The sequence below is a fragment of the Peromyscus eremicus genome, chromosome 14 (genome assembly GCF_949786415.1).
Source record: "Peromyscus eremicus chromosome 14, PerEre_H2_v1, whole genome shotgun sequence".
NCBI classification, from domain to species: domain Eukaryota; kingdom Metazoa; phylum Chordata; class Mammalia; order Rodentia; family Cricetidae; genus Peromyscus; species Peromyscus eremicus.
Window position 1 is genome coordinate 79,145,105 of NC_081430.1, and position 16,222 is coordinate 79,161,326.

The 16,222-nt window shown below is 44.5% G+C and overlaps 1 protein-coding gene across 1 annotated transcript in view; it reads left to right on the forward strand.

Moving 5' to 3' along the window:
* Smoc1 (SPARC related modular calcium binding 1) overlaps positions 1–16,222 on the forward strand; it is a 166,212-nt gene that overhangs the window by 96,358 nt on the left and 53,632 nt on the right. The window lies entirely within an intron of this gene.

Genomic DNA, 16,222 nt, shown 5'->3' on the forward strand with positions numbered 1-16,222 from the left:
TGCTTCCCATAAATATTCAGCAGGAATGTGGCGGTTAGTAGCAATTATCAGGTATAGTTGCAAAGCCGTTTAATTTTTGTGTTGATTACATTTCTATGTAATAATAATATAATCAACGAAAACCTTGCATTATGCTGCTTCTAGGTGAAGTGATGTGTTATATTTCTCGCCTTTGAGCTCCTTGTTCCAGGAACAATTTTCCTTGATAAGTTCCAGAGACTACTTTCCTCATTTTCCACTCATTCTAACTACTGCTCCTCCCATTGGCGCATATATAAGCTAAGTAAGTGCGTATATTGACTTTGTTCTGAAAACAGACGTCCCAGGAGTTATGCTTTCTTCTCAGTGGTTGCTCTGTTCTGAAGATGAAAATCCAAAGGGAAAATCATGTGGCTTTTTGACAGACAGCAGGTTCCCTTGTGATTTCTTAAAACATCAGCAGATACAACACTTGAGGACCTAGAGGTTTCCTTCCTTGTTAGCACCCTCGGCCACTCCCATTGCACACAGCATTCTTCCTAGAGACCTGTTGCAGGACCAGTTCATTCCAGGAGCATTTCACTTTACCATGTGCTCTCCTGTCTTTCAGATTCTTAGAGCCTATTGGAGGAATCAGTCCATCACATGCACTGTGAGCCTTTATTTACCTGGGTTGATTAAACACTGGCAGTCTGGAGTGATTAGCCTCCTTGTGGACAGGGTTTGTCTAATCTTAATTTTTAAAAGATGTGTATGAATATTTTGTTCTCATGTATGTGTATGCATCACATGCATGCCTGGTACCCTTAAAGGTCAAAAGAGAGTGTTGGATCCTTTGAGACCAAGGTTCTGGCTGGATAAAAGCAGTCATTTGGGTTCTGGGAACCAAATCTGAGCTCTTGGAAAGAACAAGTGATCTTAATGGCTGAGTCATCTCTCCATCCCTGATTTATCTACTCTTTAGATCCTAAGAGTCTGGAGGCAATGGTTTTTTGTTTTTTTTTTTTTTACCCTGATGTGCTGAGATCTTGCAAAGAGGAACCTTGAGGATTTCTCCTTGGATCATGTGTAGCAATGCAGTAGCTGCATGGTGAGAACAGAGTGTGTCTGTAAGCTAGCTCTTTGAGTCTGTCTCTCTGTCTCTGTCTCTCTGTCTCTCTCTCACTCACTCTCCCTCCTTCCTTCCCTCCCACTGCTAAAAAAATTCAAATCTATCCTTTATTTCTAGATGGTATGAATGGTAAGTGGGCCTAGTGTTGCTTTTCTTTTTGGTTAAATGTTCAGTAAGCAAATTGTAATGGTTTTAATATGAACATTTATGGTTAAGGCCTCCTACAACTTGTTTTAAGTGTATTTTTTGTTGTATTGCTTTTGTTCTAAGAAACCAAATATTATACACAAATAATGTATACATATGTATATCATAGTTGCTGCTAAACAAATGTTAGTTGTCCCCCCACTTAAGCTCTCAAATTGATGAGTTGTAACTTAAGAGAGTTGGGCTAGTCTAGAGGTTGGCGAGGTGATCTGTAGTCTCATTTCCTATTATTTTTCTTTAAGGAAATTCTCCATTGAGATACAATTTGCACACCATAAAACTTTCTCTTTGAAACACACAACTGAGTGATTTTTAGTGCATTCAAGGGTTCCACAACAATTGCCACCATCTAGTGCCAGAACATCTTCATCACCCAAGAAGAAATCCTGTGCCCATTGACAGCCACTCTCTGCAAGAGCCCTCTCCTCAGCCCTTGACAGCTACTAATTTACCTTAGATTCCTATGATTAGCATATTTTGGACAATTCATATAATGCTTGGTCTTTTGTGAATGGTTTCTTGCAGCCAGTACATTGTCTTTAGGGTCCATTCATGTTGTAGCATGAGTTGGGTCTTCATTCCTTTTTATTATCTGGTAATAGTTGATCATGTGACTGTACTCCATTTTCTTTATTCATTCAGCAGCACACGAACATTTGAAGAATTTTGACTTTTGGGAGGTTATAAATAACACAGTTGTGTACATTGGCATGCCTGTTTATGTGACATGTGCTTTTAGCAATCCTAGTACATACCTAAAAATAGAATTGTTGGGTCCTTCACTTCCTCTTGTTCATGCTGTTGAAGAATCACCAGGGCTTTTTCTGTGGTGGCCAAACTGTTTCACATCCCAGCACCAACACATGAGGAGCTCCACTTCTCCACTTCTTGGCCTGCACTTGACGCCCTCACTCTCCCTTATGACTTGGTGTCTTATTATGCTCTTGATTTCCCCTAGTCACTAGTGCTGAGTCTCCTCAGTTTTATATATATATATATATAATGTCTGTTCAATTCCTTTCCCCATTTCTCAGTCCAGTTGTCTTTTTAGTGCTGAGTTGTAAGAGTTATTTATACACTCTATGTGTAATACATAAGTTTAATTAACCGACTTCCTTCCTTCCTCCCTCCCTCCTTTCTTCCCTTTCCTCCTTCCTTCCTTCTTTCCTCCTTTTTTTCCTCTTCTGCTTATGCTTTTGTTGGGATAACTTTGAAGCCATTTCCTAATCCAAAGATTTACTCTTCTGTTGTCCTCTACGAGTTTTATGACCTTGGCTCTTACATCTAGGTCTCTGATCTCTTCTAAGTTTGTGTGTGGGAGGTGGGATCCAGCCTCACTATTCTGCATAAGTGTGTTCACTAACCTCAGGATCACTTGGTGAAAAGACCGTTATTCTCTCTTCAGTTATCTTTGTGGTCCTTGCCAAAAATCAGTTGACCAGAAATGCGAGGCCTTGTTTCTGGCTTCCGGCTTCTGTTTCGTTGATCTTCGTGTTTAGTGTTGTGCCAGCTGTAGTGACCTTTGAAACATTCTCCTTCCTTTGCAAGTGAGGGTGAGATGAGTGTTCTGCACCATGTGTAGGATTGATGCCAACTCCTCACCCCAGGCCTGTACATCTAGGATGGGGGATGCTCTGAAACTTGGAGCCTATGCTGTGGTCCAAGATCCTTCAGCAATACCAGTGTTCTTGGGTTAGTATTTCCAGAGAAGGGAAGCATCTGGGAAGAGAGAGAGAGGGAGAGAGAGAGAGAGAGAGAGAGAGAGAGAGAGAGAGAGAGAGAGAGGCAGATTAGGGCAGGAGACACCAACCTTGAGACTTGTGATACCTTTTAACAGATCTCAGTCTTATTAAGCTAATTATTTCTTCTTTGAGTCTACTAGCAGAAATTTCTATTTAAATTAGAAAGTGTTTTGGTTACAGTGAGCCTTGGTGCCTTTGAGGGACATTGTTCTGGCTAGTTTAATGTTAACCTGACACAAGCTAGTGTCATTTGGGAAGAGGGATGTCAATGAGAAAATGTCCCTACACATTATTCTGTGGACAAGTCTGTGGTTCATTTTCTTGACTGGTGCTTGATATGGGAGGGTCCAGCTTCCTAGCAGGCTGTGCAACCCCTGAGCTGGTAGTTCTATGAGCTGTAAGAAAGCAGGCTGGGCAAGCAGGAGTGCAGTCCAGTAAGCATTACTCCTCTGTGGCGTGTGCTTGGGTCCCTGACTCTAGGTTCCTGCCTTGAGTTTTTACCCTGACTTTCCTCAGTGGTGGAATGGGACCTGGGAGTTATAAGTTGATTTTGGTCTTGGCATTTCATCACAGCAATAGAAACTAACTGAGACAGAGATATTGCAGCCTGTTCAGGTAGAGCATGGGGCTTGTGGCGACCCCTCTCCCTACACTGGCATTTACTCTTCTCACTAAGTTCATTAGTCCATGGAGATCTGGGAATTTGCAGAAGGTGGGGCTTTCCCGAGAAGCAGCCAGCAGCCAGCTTTCTGAAGGCAGTCTATCTTTCATCTTCATGTATGAAGTCTAGGTGGCACATAGCTTGTAGAGGGAAAGCCATCTAAGTTACATACCTTTGGGGGCACTACATTAACATTTGTAAGTGGTGATGGGAACAGTGCCTGATCTGTTCTTGTGTAACAAGGGTTTGCCCAATCTTCCACACGGGGTAGAAACCACCACCCTCATCTGTAGCTTGAGTTTTCCTGCCTGGCCCACAGTCAGGACAAATCTCTGTCACCTGCCAGTCCCACAGCCGCTCAGACCCGACCAAGTAAACACAGAGACTTATATTGGTTACAAACTGTATGGCCATGGCAGGCTTCTTGCTAACTTTTCTTACAGCTTAAATTAATCCATTTCTATTAATCTATACCTTGCCACGTGGCTCGTGGCTTACCAGCATCTTCACATGCTGTTTGTCATCGTGGCGGCTGGCAGTGTCTCTGACTCAGCCTTTCACTTCCCAGCTTTATTCTCCTCCTTGTCCCGCCTATACTTCCTGCCTGGCCACTGGCCAATCAGTGATTTATTTATTGACCAATCAGCAACACACTTTACATACAGACCATCCCACAGCACTCATCTTTTCAGTAGAGAACTGGCATCCCTTGTTACCTGAACAAGGGATTATGAACAGGGTTATGCAGAGAGAGAGCCCAGGGAGATGGAGCATGCATTGTGCTGGAGCACTGTGTCCACTTTGTTCTGTGGGACCTGCCTGCCTGCTCCAGCCTCTGCCCTGTCCTCCTCGTCAAACCTGGCTGATCACCCACTAGATAGCTGTGATGCATCCTCTTTCAGATTAGCAAGCAGGCAGGGGTTGGGTGCTCTCTGTCTGGCATCAGAGCTCCCCAGAGTTACTGGGGAGTTCTTTTCTATCACTTGTCTATTGTGTAAGCAAAAGTAGGTAGCTCTGGGAGGTATCTTCGGCTGCTCTTCTGTAGGGGCTGGGGGCTGGGCTTGGGAGCAAGAGAAGGTGGAAGCTGCTTCTCTAGCCTTCCCCGTGCCTGTAGGGGGGCAGAGGCTCTGTGATGGGAGTCCTTAGTCACTCTCTACTTTTATTTCTTTTTCAGACAGCAGCAACCATCATCAGTGATAGTACCATTTTCTTAGATTGCAGTTACACTGTGCCAGACTGTGTTATATACCTAACACAGTAACTTATTCCATCCTCACTACAACCTACGGGGCAGATGCTCTTACAGTCCTGCTTAGAGACGTGGAACCTGACACTCGGAGAAGCCATGTAGTTTGCTTAGGGTCATACAGCCTGCAAGTGGCAGAGTCGGTCAGTACTCCCACTGAAGTGGCCTGACTCCAAGCACAACTCCACACTACCTCCACGATGTTGCCAAACTAGGGCACACTCAAGAGCACAACCCAGGGAGGAAAAGCCACAGAATCATGTCATGTGAGGGATACTCATTGAAACCAGAGATGTGTAGTAGAGAGGCGAGACGAACCAAGAGTAAGAGGAAAAGAGATGGACGAAGGGATGTACGAGAGACATTGTCACATCTTTGTCTGTAAATGACAATAGCCTTTGGTATAGCCCTAGAGGTGACCCAGAGGTGAGATCTCTCTCTCTCTCTCTCTCTCTCTCTCTCTCTCTCTCTCTCTCTCTCTAATGTATATGCACTTATATCCATATATATGAATATTCTGACTCAAAATAGAGGAGAACTTTTTGCAGGTTGAGAAACGCATAGACAGAGAGACAGACACAAAAGACCTTAACTTCTCATCCTGGGACATCGGCAGACAGAGACCCCATGCACATCCCACAGGGATACGGAGCTATCATCAGGGGCTGAGAAAGGGGGTTAAACTGGTGACGTCAGAGGAGTTTGACTTCAGTTCTTAGGACTTTGTGAGATAGCAGCTAACGTTCGGTGAGGCGGCTAGATACACACAGAGTAGGCCCACAGTCAGCACTCACTCAAGAGAGTTCTAGGTAACGCCATCGTCTCTCACACACATACATTTAGGGATGTTTCCACTTTACTGTGAGCTCATATAATATGCCAAGACAGACGACCCTCCGGATCGGGTAAACTTGCAAAATGGAAGGGACTAGAATTTTTTCCGTGTTAAAGTAGAGAAAGGTCAGAAAAACAGGCACCAAGTGGGAAGGCGGGAAAGTTTAATTGAAAGTCAAGTCAGCCATGAGGATAATGAAAGAGCTCTCACTTTTGCAGCTCACCTTTGACCTATCACCAGCCAGATGGTTCACTTCTGGGCCTGAACAAAGCCCCTACACATGAGAGACTTTCTTCTTGGTTATTTTGGAAATGTGCAAACATTTTTGATATTTCCCTGCTAAATGCAGCAGAATTTAAACGAGTAAAAGGTATATATTGGCTATTTACAAAATGTGGACCATTCTGGCACCACACAGAGGAGCCAGACTAGGAAATGTGAAGTTTCTTGGGTCCCTGAACTCCCAGTGCACTGTTTTAGAAAATGTTTCTGTATGTGGGCAGGAGAGATGTGTTCACACTTTCTGGAAAACGCACCTGGAAAGATTCTTCATTGTGGAACAAGAAGAGCAGTCCCAACAGCTTCAACCAAGTGTCGGTTATAAATCTACACCCTTTCTAAGCAGCAAGAATTCTGGATCTTTTCAGATAAAGGAGACCACAGAGGTGTCTGTGTTGTCTTCTTTCTCTCTCTCCATCCCCACCTTATGGCTCCATTCTGTTTATAGTCAAGCAGCAATCTATCTTCTGCTTGATTGACACCTGCTGCAGGAATTTTTATTCCCTCAGTGACAAAACTCGTAATGTGCGTTGAGCTGCTCTCAAGTGGAGTGGCCTTCACAGGCAAGCCTCTTTGTATTGATTTGGGAGCTCTCTGTCTATGATTTCTGGTACACAACTCCACTTCTGTCTATGGGACTTACAGAATCCAAAGAAATCCCACTTTCCACAGAGATATTTGAAGATGGGCACTATTATATCTTGTGACCTTAGTCAACAAATACTCCTGTTTGCGCTGGAAAAAGTCCTTAATTCCATCATCCATTTCCATGCTGTAGGCATTTATGTCTCTTTTCTCATGTCTTTTACTTCTGAATCCCATCTGCCATGGCCCTTCTGATAAATCACCCCACCCCCAAACTAGACACAGGATTTCAGAAACTTGGGGGTCAGCGGGGGCTCTAACTTATGTCATGCAGGCAGCCTTGACATATCATCAACTCACAAACATGTGGTCAACAATGACTCCCATATTTGGAAGGATTTGAAGTTAAGAATCATCCTCTCTGCTGCTTCTCTTAAATTCTGGTGGATGAGGTAAATACTCTGAAAGGGAAATTCCTCCTTCCCCAACAGATAATCCTCCCTGGGTTTGGCATAAAGTCAGGGACAATGTCTACAGCCAAGGAATAGCTGTGCTTTGAGGCTGTAGTTTACATCTTTCTCATCAAAGGGGAGGGAAAAGGACCAAATCGACATGAGCCGAGCACATCCCCAACACTGACTCTGTGCTAGGTGCTTTATAGGTCCTGCTATATGGGGGTGGGGGTGGGTGGGCAGCTTTTGCCTTCTTGGCAACCTACTGGGTGGTGCCTTGTTTGCTAGGTGGAGCTCAGAGGGTAAAGTGTTAAGCGATTTGGACCAACAATTAAAAGGAAAAGCAGTCATATTTCCACTGTCAAAAGTGAGTTGGGAAATTTGCACACACTTTTTGTATTCAGTTCAACTATTTCTTAGTAGAAGACACCTGTATCCACCACAGCAATCACATCATCACAAGATGAGAACCCAATGATAACCTAATATCCAGAGTGTACGAAAGTAGGATTTGGGCAAAGCAAAGGCATAAAGCCAAGGCCCATGGCTCATCACACTGCTCTGGCTGCTACTAATGCAGAGCAGGTTGCTAAGAACTCTGGTGCCACAAAGATGAGAGGGGCAGCCCATGGGTTAAGACACTTAGGAATCGCTACAAACATGATCTTCCTCGTACAGAAGAGTTATCCACCAAGCTAAGACTAGGAGGAACTGTACAGTGGCAAAGTCTCCTGACTCAGTTAATCTCAATATTTCACAAGTCACTTGACCAGAGAGTACCTTTGTCTCTGACAGTTCTTATTCACATTCCACAGTAGCCATGTTCATCACCCTCCCCGCAAGGCAGGAGGACAGGCGCTGGCAGCGATCTCCTGTTTTTGCTGGAGGCAGAAGAAAGTGGGCATGCTCCCAGAGGGAGTAGGTACAGGTTTCCCAGGGATGTGGGTGTGTTAGGAAACAGGGCAGGAAGACCAACAACTAAGGCTCCTCTGGATGGTGAGGCCCTACCCTCCTGAGAAGGTTCCAAAGAAAGGGCTGGTGGCCAGTGGGTATGTGTGTTGGCTAGTTTTATGTCAACTTGACACAAGCTATCTGAGAAGAAGGTGCCTCAACTAGAAAACATCTCCGTAAGGTTGGGCCATAGGCAGGCCTACAGAGTATTTTCTCAAATAGTGATTGATAGGCGAGGGCACAGTCTGTTGTGGATAGTGTCAACCTTGGGCATGTGGTCCTGGGTTCTATAAGAAAGCTACCTAAGCAAGCCACGAGGAGCAAGCCAGTAAGCAGTGCTCCTCCATGGCCACTGCGTCAGCTCCTGCCTCCAGGTTCCTACCTAGTTTGAGTCTTCCCTTGGCTTCCCTCATGGACTGTGGCGTGGGATATGTAAACCAAATAAACCCTTTCCTCCCCAAGTTGCTTTTGGTCATAGTGTTTCATCACAGCAACAGTAACCCTAACTTAGACATCATGGAAGCCCCAAAGTGTTACCCAACCTCCATAATCCCTCTCATCTGTACTGGAGAGAAATGCTCCTGTCCAGCCATCCTCCATGTGAGAATAATCGTCCCTGTCTGCCACCCTTCCCAAAGAAGAAGGCAAAAAGACTCAGGTTCCCTCAGACATCACCATCCGTAAACACCTCCTTTATCCTTCTCGCCCTAGATTGGAGTAGGGATGGGCACCACACACCTTTATCTTTGAGCCTCTCTGTATCCTCACTTGTTAAATGTTTGGGTTAGATTGGTGAACTCTAAGGTTTTTCCAGTTCTGTGGTTTCTGAAATGTTATGAAGACTGGGATATCAGGATTCTAATTTCCTGGGCTGTTACTAACTAGTTACAAAATTTACATAAATAATTCTCCCATGAAGGACTTTCCAAAGAGAGTAACTTTGAGGCCCAAATGAGGTAATGCAGAGACCACTCGGGACTGAGGAGCTATTGTCAAAGTAGAAGGTGGTATTTTTCATTTGAGGCTCGGCGCCCGTGGGTGATGGTTGCCATCTGCCTCTCTATTTTCTCTCCACACTCTCCTCCCACTTGTCCCCATGAGCTGGTGTTTTCTCTACCCACCGGTCACTCATTTACCTTTGCTGGAAATGCTGGCCTCCCCCATTCTCACTGGGTGGTCAGGAGTTGGACTAATGTTGATGATTAGCAGGCTTAAAATAATTTCAGATTTGTCTTAATTTGGATGGAGGTTGAACTGCATTATACCCCTGGCCCGTTTGTGTAAAAGGACTTTTTGCCAATGATATTAAAGCATATGAGTCAGAGATGAAACTTACTCATCTAGGAGCACGGTGTTTTAAAGTAGCTGGAGGGTCACCGGTTATATCCAACAGGACCGTGGCAGCAGAAGCAGAAACTATCCTTCTTTCGGATGCTGTGCACTGTCTCCAAGGGAGGACCCTCCAGTTGACCCTTCAGCCTCTGCAGGATGCTCTAGAGAGGGATGGGGGCCATTTTCCTGACTTTTATCTACTTGTGGGGCTGGGACAGCCCTGAGTTTTGACAAATGACAAGATATTAGAAATGGCCACTTGCTTTGTCAGTTCCTCTTGGCCTGGGCATATAATTCGTTAAAGGCCAGGCCTTGGTCAATTAGAGATTCTCAAGAAACAGAGAGTGTTAGTTACTAAGTTAAATGATACATTTGCGAGGGGAGCTAACAACCAGGCACACTCTGGGCTCTGATTGTGTCCAGCTAACTCATCGGTTCCATAGAACTTGTATCTGACTGCTTCTCTGCCAGGAGCTGTGTTTCTCTGGACCAGGATTCTAATTTCCTGGGCTGTTACTAAATATTGAAAAATTTGCGTAAATAATTCTCCTATCAAGGACTCACCAAGAGAGTGACTGAATGCGTCACAACAACTATTTCTATATAAAATAAACTTCCTTCTCCGCCCAAACTTTCTCAAACTTGGCTGATTTCAGACCCTTCATTTTCCACAGGCTGGTCAGAGTGTGTTCTTTGGTTCTCATCATTTTGGTTCTGGCCTTTTAAAATGAACAGGTAGTTTGCATATATACATTAAACATAGGAATAAACAGCTAAGTGTTTTTGTCTTTTCATGTCTATGTGCGCAACATGTATGCCTGTTTGTGTGCGTGCGTGCATGCGTGCGTGTGTGCGTGCCTGTGTGTGTGTGTGTGTGTGTAGATTTGACGTTGATGTTGGGAGTCTTCTTTGGTCACTTCTCCATTTTATTCCCTGAATCAGAGTCTCTCACTTGAATCCAGAGTTCACTGATACAACTAGTCTAGCTAGCCGGTTTGCTCTGGAATTCCCTGGGTGGTCTGCTTTCAGAGTGCTTGGAATACAGCGGGCTGCCCTCTCCACTGTGGACATGAGTGTTGGGGCTCAGGACTCTGGTTTCCACGTTTGCTGCTTACATGGGAAGCTCTTTAACCACGCAGCCTGAAACAGCTAAGTGCTGTGGGATGGTCTGTATGTCAAGTGTGTTGCTGATTGGTCAGTAAATAAATCACTGATTGGCCATTGGCTAGGCAGGAAGTATAGGCGGGACAAGGAAAAGAATTCTGGGAAGTGGAAGGCTGAGAGAGGGACACTGCCAGCCGCCATCAGGACAAGGAAGATGTAAGGTACCAGTAAGCCATGAGCCATGTGGCAAAGTAAAGATTAATAGAAATGGGCTAAATATAAGAGTAAGAGCTAGACAATAACAGGCCTGAGCTAATGGCCAAGCAGTTTAAATAATGTAAGAGTCTGTGTGTTTATTTTATAAGTGGGCTCTGAGACTGGTGGGACTTGGTGGCGGGAGCTGGAGAGAAATTCTCCAGCAACAAATGGCGTCCAACGTGGTGGCAAGAGTTTCCACCTAAAAACTTAGAAAAAAGATTCTAAAACGGAACTAAAAACAGCTTCCTAATTGTCTCTCTCAAATGAGCGGCAGCTGCCGGTTTGAGCTACTGGCGGGTTCCTAGTGTGCACTCTCGACCTGCAGTATGGTAGGAATGAGGCCTCTGCAAGTAACACATTAAGCTATGTGGTGAATTTAGCCTTTGCTAGTACAAAACAAAAAAAGAGGTTTCTGGGCTACACGCTACTTTGGTAAAAATGTAGACCCACTATTTCTGAGAGTTATGGCTCCCAGAGCTGGCGGAAAGCGGACCGCCGCCATGTTGGGAAGCTGAAGTGGGCGGAGCCAGCAGCCACTGCGCTGTTTCAGGCTTAGAAGGCTGCAGTTTAAAAGGAATAGGCTCAAGCTAATATAAAAAAATAAGCCACGTAAAGATGACTACCACACAGAGAATCTGGATTATGTTCTCTTTGATATTCGTAACTGCAGAAAAACATTTGATTGTAAAAGCTGTTGAGTTATGCCAAAATGTATATTTTAAAGGTACCTTGACTTCAAAATTTGGATATAAGGATATGTTGCTTTGGAAAAGAGTCTCTGCTCTTGTTTCCACAGAAAGCCAGAGACTATGGATTTGTTCCAGATTAAGATACATCAGGTTTGACCAGCCAAGACCCCCTGAAAGGTCTCCAATGACACCATGGCCCAGATGATTCAACATCCAGAATGGTTTCAAGTCAACTGGTTCAGATATACAGCCTCACGGACTACTCCATGATCCTAAAATTTTCTTTCTGTCTCCAGAAGATACAGCGCCCCCCTCCAGCAGGAAGTAGTAAGAGAAGCTACGCCCAAATTCCCAAATATACCAAGCTGGCTTTAGAGATGGAATTGGCTCACTCCCCCTCTAAACCCAGACATATTGCTCAAAAAAAAAAAAAAAAAAATGGTTAAGAGATTCTTATGTCCCAAATCAGAAGAGCCCTCTGGTGTGGGACAGACAAAAACCAATATTTTTATTTAAAGCAGGTTGATTATAAATACAATCTCTTTCTAAAGAAAAAAAGGGGATAGTTTAGATATGATAGGATGAAAGGGTAGATTAATGAACCTACTTTTAAAGAGTAACAACTTGTTTAAAATGTTTTACATTGCTACAGATTTTAGTTTATTGATACAAATTTAAACTTAATTTTGTTATACTGTATATATATTTCTATTCTTGTTTGAGGTATTATGTTTATGTAACTCATTTAAAATTGTAATGGATAATTAAAAAATAGATTAATAGTTAGTCATCTATGATAATATTTGTAGCCATGTTAGTTAAGTCTTCTAGGTATACATAGATATATTTCAGATAGATAGGTAGTCTTCAAACACTTCAAAGACCTACAGAATATGGCATTTAAAATGTTTTAAAAGTTTAGACTTTTTGGACAGTGAGACATGTCTGCTCCTGACAGCACCGATTTACTTCAGAGAGGAGGATGGGCATCGAAGACACTCCATACGGAGTTTATCTTCACCTTGACAAAAATAGCCATTTGGGCAAGAAACTGTTCTTGCCTGGACTGCCTGATCAACTGGACATGCAGGACCCATACAAAGGTGACCACTGAACTTTGCTTGACAAAATGGTCCTTCAGGTTCCTGCTTTGCAGAGAAAACTGCCAGACATTCTACAGGACACAGAGAAAAATGAATAAGAGACTCTAGGCCTGTGGGCTGAAGACAGATGCCCCAACCTTACAAGAGAACTTTGAATGACTGTCCAGGCTGCCAGCTGTCTCTGTCTACCCTACAAGACTCCTAAGAGTTGCTTATATCCTTCTCCATTTCTCAGGTAGTAATATATCCTTCTGAGGTCTTTGATGTGGTTAAAGACTAGATACTTACAATTTTCCTTAGTTATAATAAAAGATAAGTTAGATATAAAACCTTAAACTTACAAATATAAGATAGATAGGATCTCTTCTTTAATATTGTAACTGTAATTCTTGCTTGATAATTGTTTTGTTATATGTAATTTTACTATGTTAAAGTTAAAACCTTCCTTTTTAAGAAAAGAAAAGGGGAAGTGCTGTGGGATGGTCTGTATGTCAAGTGTGTTGCTGATTGGTCAGTAAATAAATCACTGATTGGCCATTGGCTAGGCAGGAAGTATAGGCGGGACAAGGAAAAGAATTCTGGGAAGTGGAAGGCTGAGAGAGGGACACTGCCAGCCGCCATCAGGACAAGGAAGATGTAAAGTACCAGTAAGCCATGAGCCATGTGGCAAAGTAAAGTTTAATAGAAATGGGCTAAATATAAGAGTAAGAGCTAGACAATAACAGGCCTGAGCTAATGGCCAAGCAGTTTAAATAATGTAAGAGTCTGTGTGTTTATTTTATAAGTGGGCTCTGAGACTGGCGGGACTTGGTGGTGGGAGCTGGAGAGAAATTCTCTAGCAACAGCTAAGTTCCCCTGGTCTTTACCTGCTGATATCCGTGCTTTATTCATATTACCTCATTAGCTCTCCCAACAACCAAGATGGGCGTTATTACTGTTGTCCCCCACTTTTAAAATAAGTGCAGCTGTTATCTGAGGCTGAGACAGATGGAATAGCTGCAGGCTGCCTCCCTGTAGCTTCTTTTCTGCAAACATCATTAAAAAAACAATCCTAGGCAACTTATAATCTCTCAGTTTGAATCGTGGGTGATCTCCTTAGGGTTCCTTTAGCAAAGAGTTCTTGCTTAGCCACCCCAACAATTCCCACAATCTGAGACCCCACTAGAGTCCCTGTGCTCTCTTCTGCTCCCTCCTACTGCCTCTTCCTTTTAACACAGCCGGGTGGGTCAGGCATGCCCAAGGCCTCAAAGGAACGGGGCAGCAATTCCTCATTTGGCTTCAGTTTTATGGAATTTGGAAGCAGCTCCCAGCATGAAGATTTTGGTTTTTGGTTTTTTTTTTTCTTGGTGTCTTTTCCTTGTCGTGTGGTTGGAAGAAAAAGCTGAGGACCCTGGGGAGAAAGGAGTTGTGTTTGGTTCTGTGGGCCTGGCTAGGGGACTGGCTGGCTGTGCCCATGTGCACACAGGGGGACAATGGACATACTGAGTGAGAATGTGGCCCGTGGACCCTTGGGCCCCCGAGGTCAGATTGTGTCCCCTGAAACAAAGCTCTGGGCTTTGCCTTTATTCATGTGTTCCGTTCTGCCCTGGTAACCTTAGGCAGAACTCTGTGTATACCCCGGGAAAGAGGCTCTCAAAAGTTTGCTTCTCTGCAGCGTGCTCGACCATGCTGTCCCTGCAGCATCCGGCCTGGGGCACAGCCTTCGATGTTGTCTGGTGCACAGTCCTTATGTGAGAGCCTCAGCAGTGGGCTTCCAGGGTTTAGGAGTGAGTCAGCTTGGCAACTCAGCCCTTGGGACAGTTCCCCAGAGGTGACTATTGGCCAAAGTGGAGAAAGCAGCCAACCAGATCCCATTAGGCCCATTTAAATGCTGCCTCTGGATAGGAATGAGCTCTAGGAAGCATCCCCTGCAGGGCTTATGTGATCTGCAAGTGAAGCCAAGTTTCCAGAGGCGCTTTCCGCCCACACCTGTAGAGGTTACTAGAGGAGGTCTGGCCTGTGGGGAGACACCTGGCAGGTGGCGTTGGTATAACCGAGAACAAAATCACTGCTGTGACCACTCCATACCAGCCTTCACCACATGCCAGGTGTAAGACTACCTCACCAGGGCCCTCCAGCTTAGACAGTTATTATCCACGTTAGATAGAGGAGGTTCAAAGAACTAGTAATGCGCCTTGTCTGTAACTGGCTAGACTAGGATTCAATCCCTGGCCTGTCTTGATTTCTTTCTATTCCATCATTAACGGCATTGGGAAGCAGTGCTGCCAAGCCTGGGATGTTGATGGTGGGTGAGCATCTTGGGTGTCACTGTGTTAGAAGGTGAAGAAGGAGCAGAGTGTGGCTCGTGTCCCTGCAGAGATGTGAGCCAGTGCTCCATTTGACAGCAACCATGTTACTGGTAGGAACAAGAGACTGTTTTATTCTACCCTGATATCGATGGACAGACTCAGGGTGAAACAACTTGCCTTGGGGGGGAATGACGGTGTTTGATACCCACACAGGCGTACAATACTTTCCACAGCCTTTTTTGCCTTCGTGACAACTTCTGGCTCCCACCCAGGCTGCCAGATTGCTCTTTTCACTGTCTCTTTCTACACCTCTCTGCTCAATTTGTATGCAGTTACTGCCTGGCCTCAATTCCAGTATGTCCTTGATCCCAAGAGGCACATTTTTTTTTCACACTCTAATATCTTTGCCATTGGCACCACATCTTGTCATTGAGATATACACTTAATGCGGTGTGGCTTTTTAAATGAATGTTGCACTTTAGAGTCGATGGGAGGCCAAGAATGGAGGAAATACGAGAATCCATGCTTTCATTCAACCCGTCAGTCACCTGCAATAGATGTCAACATCATACTAGATTCTGGGGACTCTGAAATAATTACTTCGCCGTCCTTGAAGTTATAATCTAGAATGGCAAGATGGACCTGCCCGATCAACAACGGCTCAAGCTCTCTAGCTTGCTGTGGGAAGGGTTCTGAATTTGGGGAAGGGTTTGGAGAAACTGAGACTGGCTTTGAGGAGAAGGTGTATCATGAAGGGGAGCAGAAGGATTAGGAGAAGGTTGGGAATAGGTGGCCTGAGATGGTTTGTGGATAAACCGAATGGTTGGGGCCAACAAAGGCTCAGAACCAAGAGAAGTGAGGCTGCATTTGGGAACATCAAAGGGCCCCCTGTGGCCAAAGTGGAGGGTGTTTGTGGAGCCTTGGGTGTAAAAATGACACCAGGAGGATGGGCAGGGACAGATTGTTGGGGACCTTTAAGTATCATGGAAATTAGTTTAATCTTTATCTTGAGTCCAAAAGTGAACCATTGAAGAGTTTTACACAAGGCAATCTGTCTTGATAGGTGTTTAGTAATTCTGCAGAGAAAACAGATGGGAAGAGGGCAGTGGGTAGGATGGGAGAAGGTGGGTAAGGTAACAGCTATTGGAAGAGAAAGAAAGCTATCTGGAAGACTAAAAGAAAGCCTCACTTTAATTAACCATTCCTAGACAGCCAGCTCTGATCCTGCAGGCTTGAAGACCACCCTGGGGTACAGCTGGACTTCTAGCAGAAGATCCTGCAGGCCCAAGGAGGCTCTGGCCTTGTCTCAGGAGAGCTGCGTTCTCACCAGGCAGGCTTATGTGACTTATGTCACTATGTTGCTTATGAGAAAAACTTAGCATTTCTCTTTACTTGTTCAA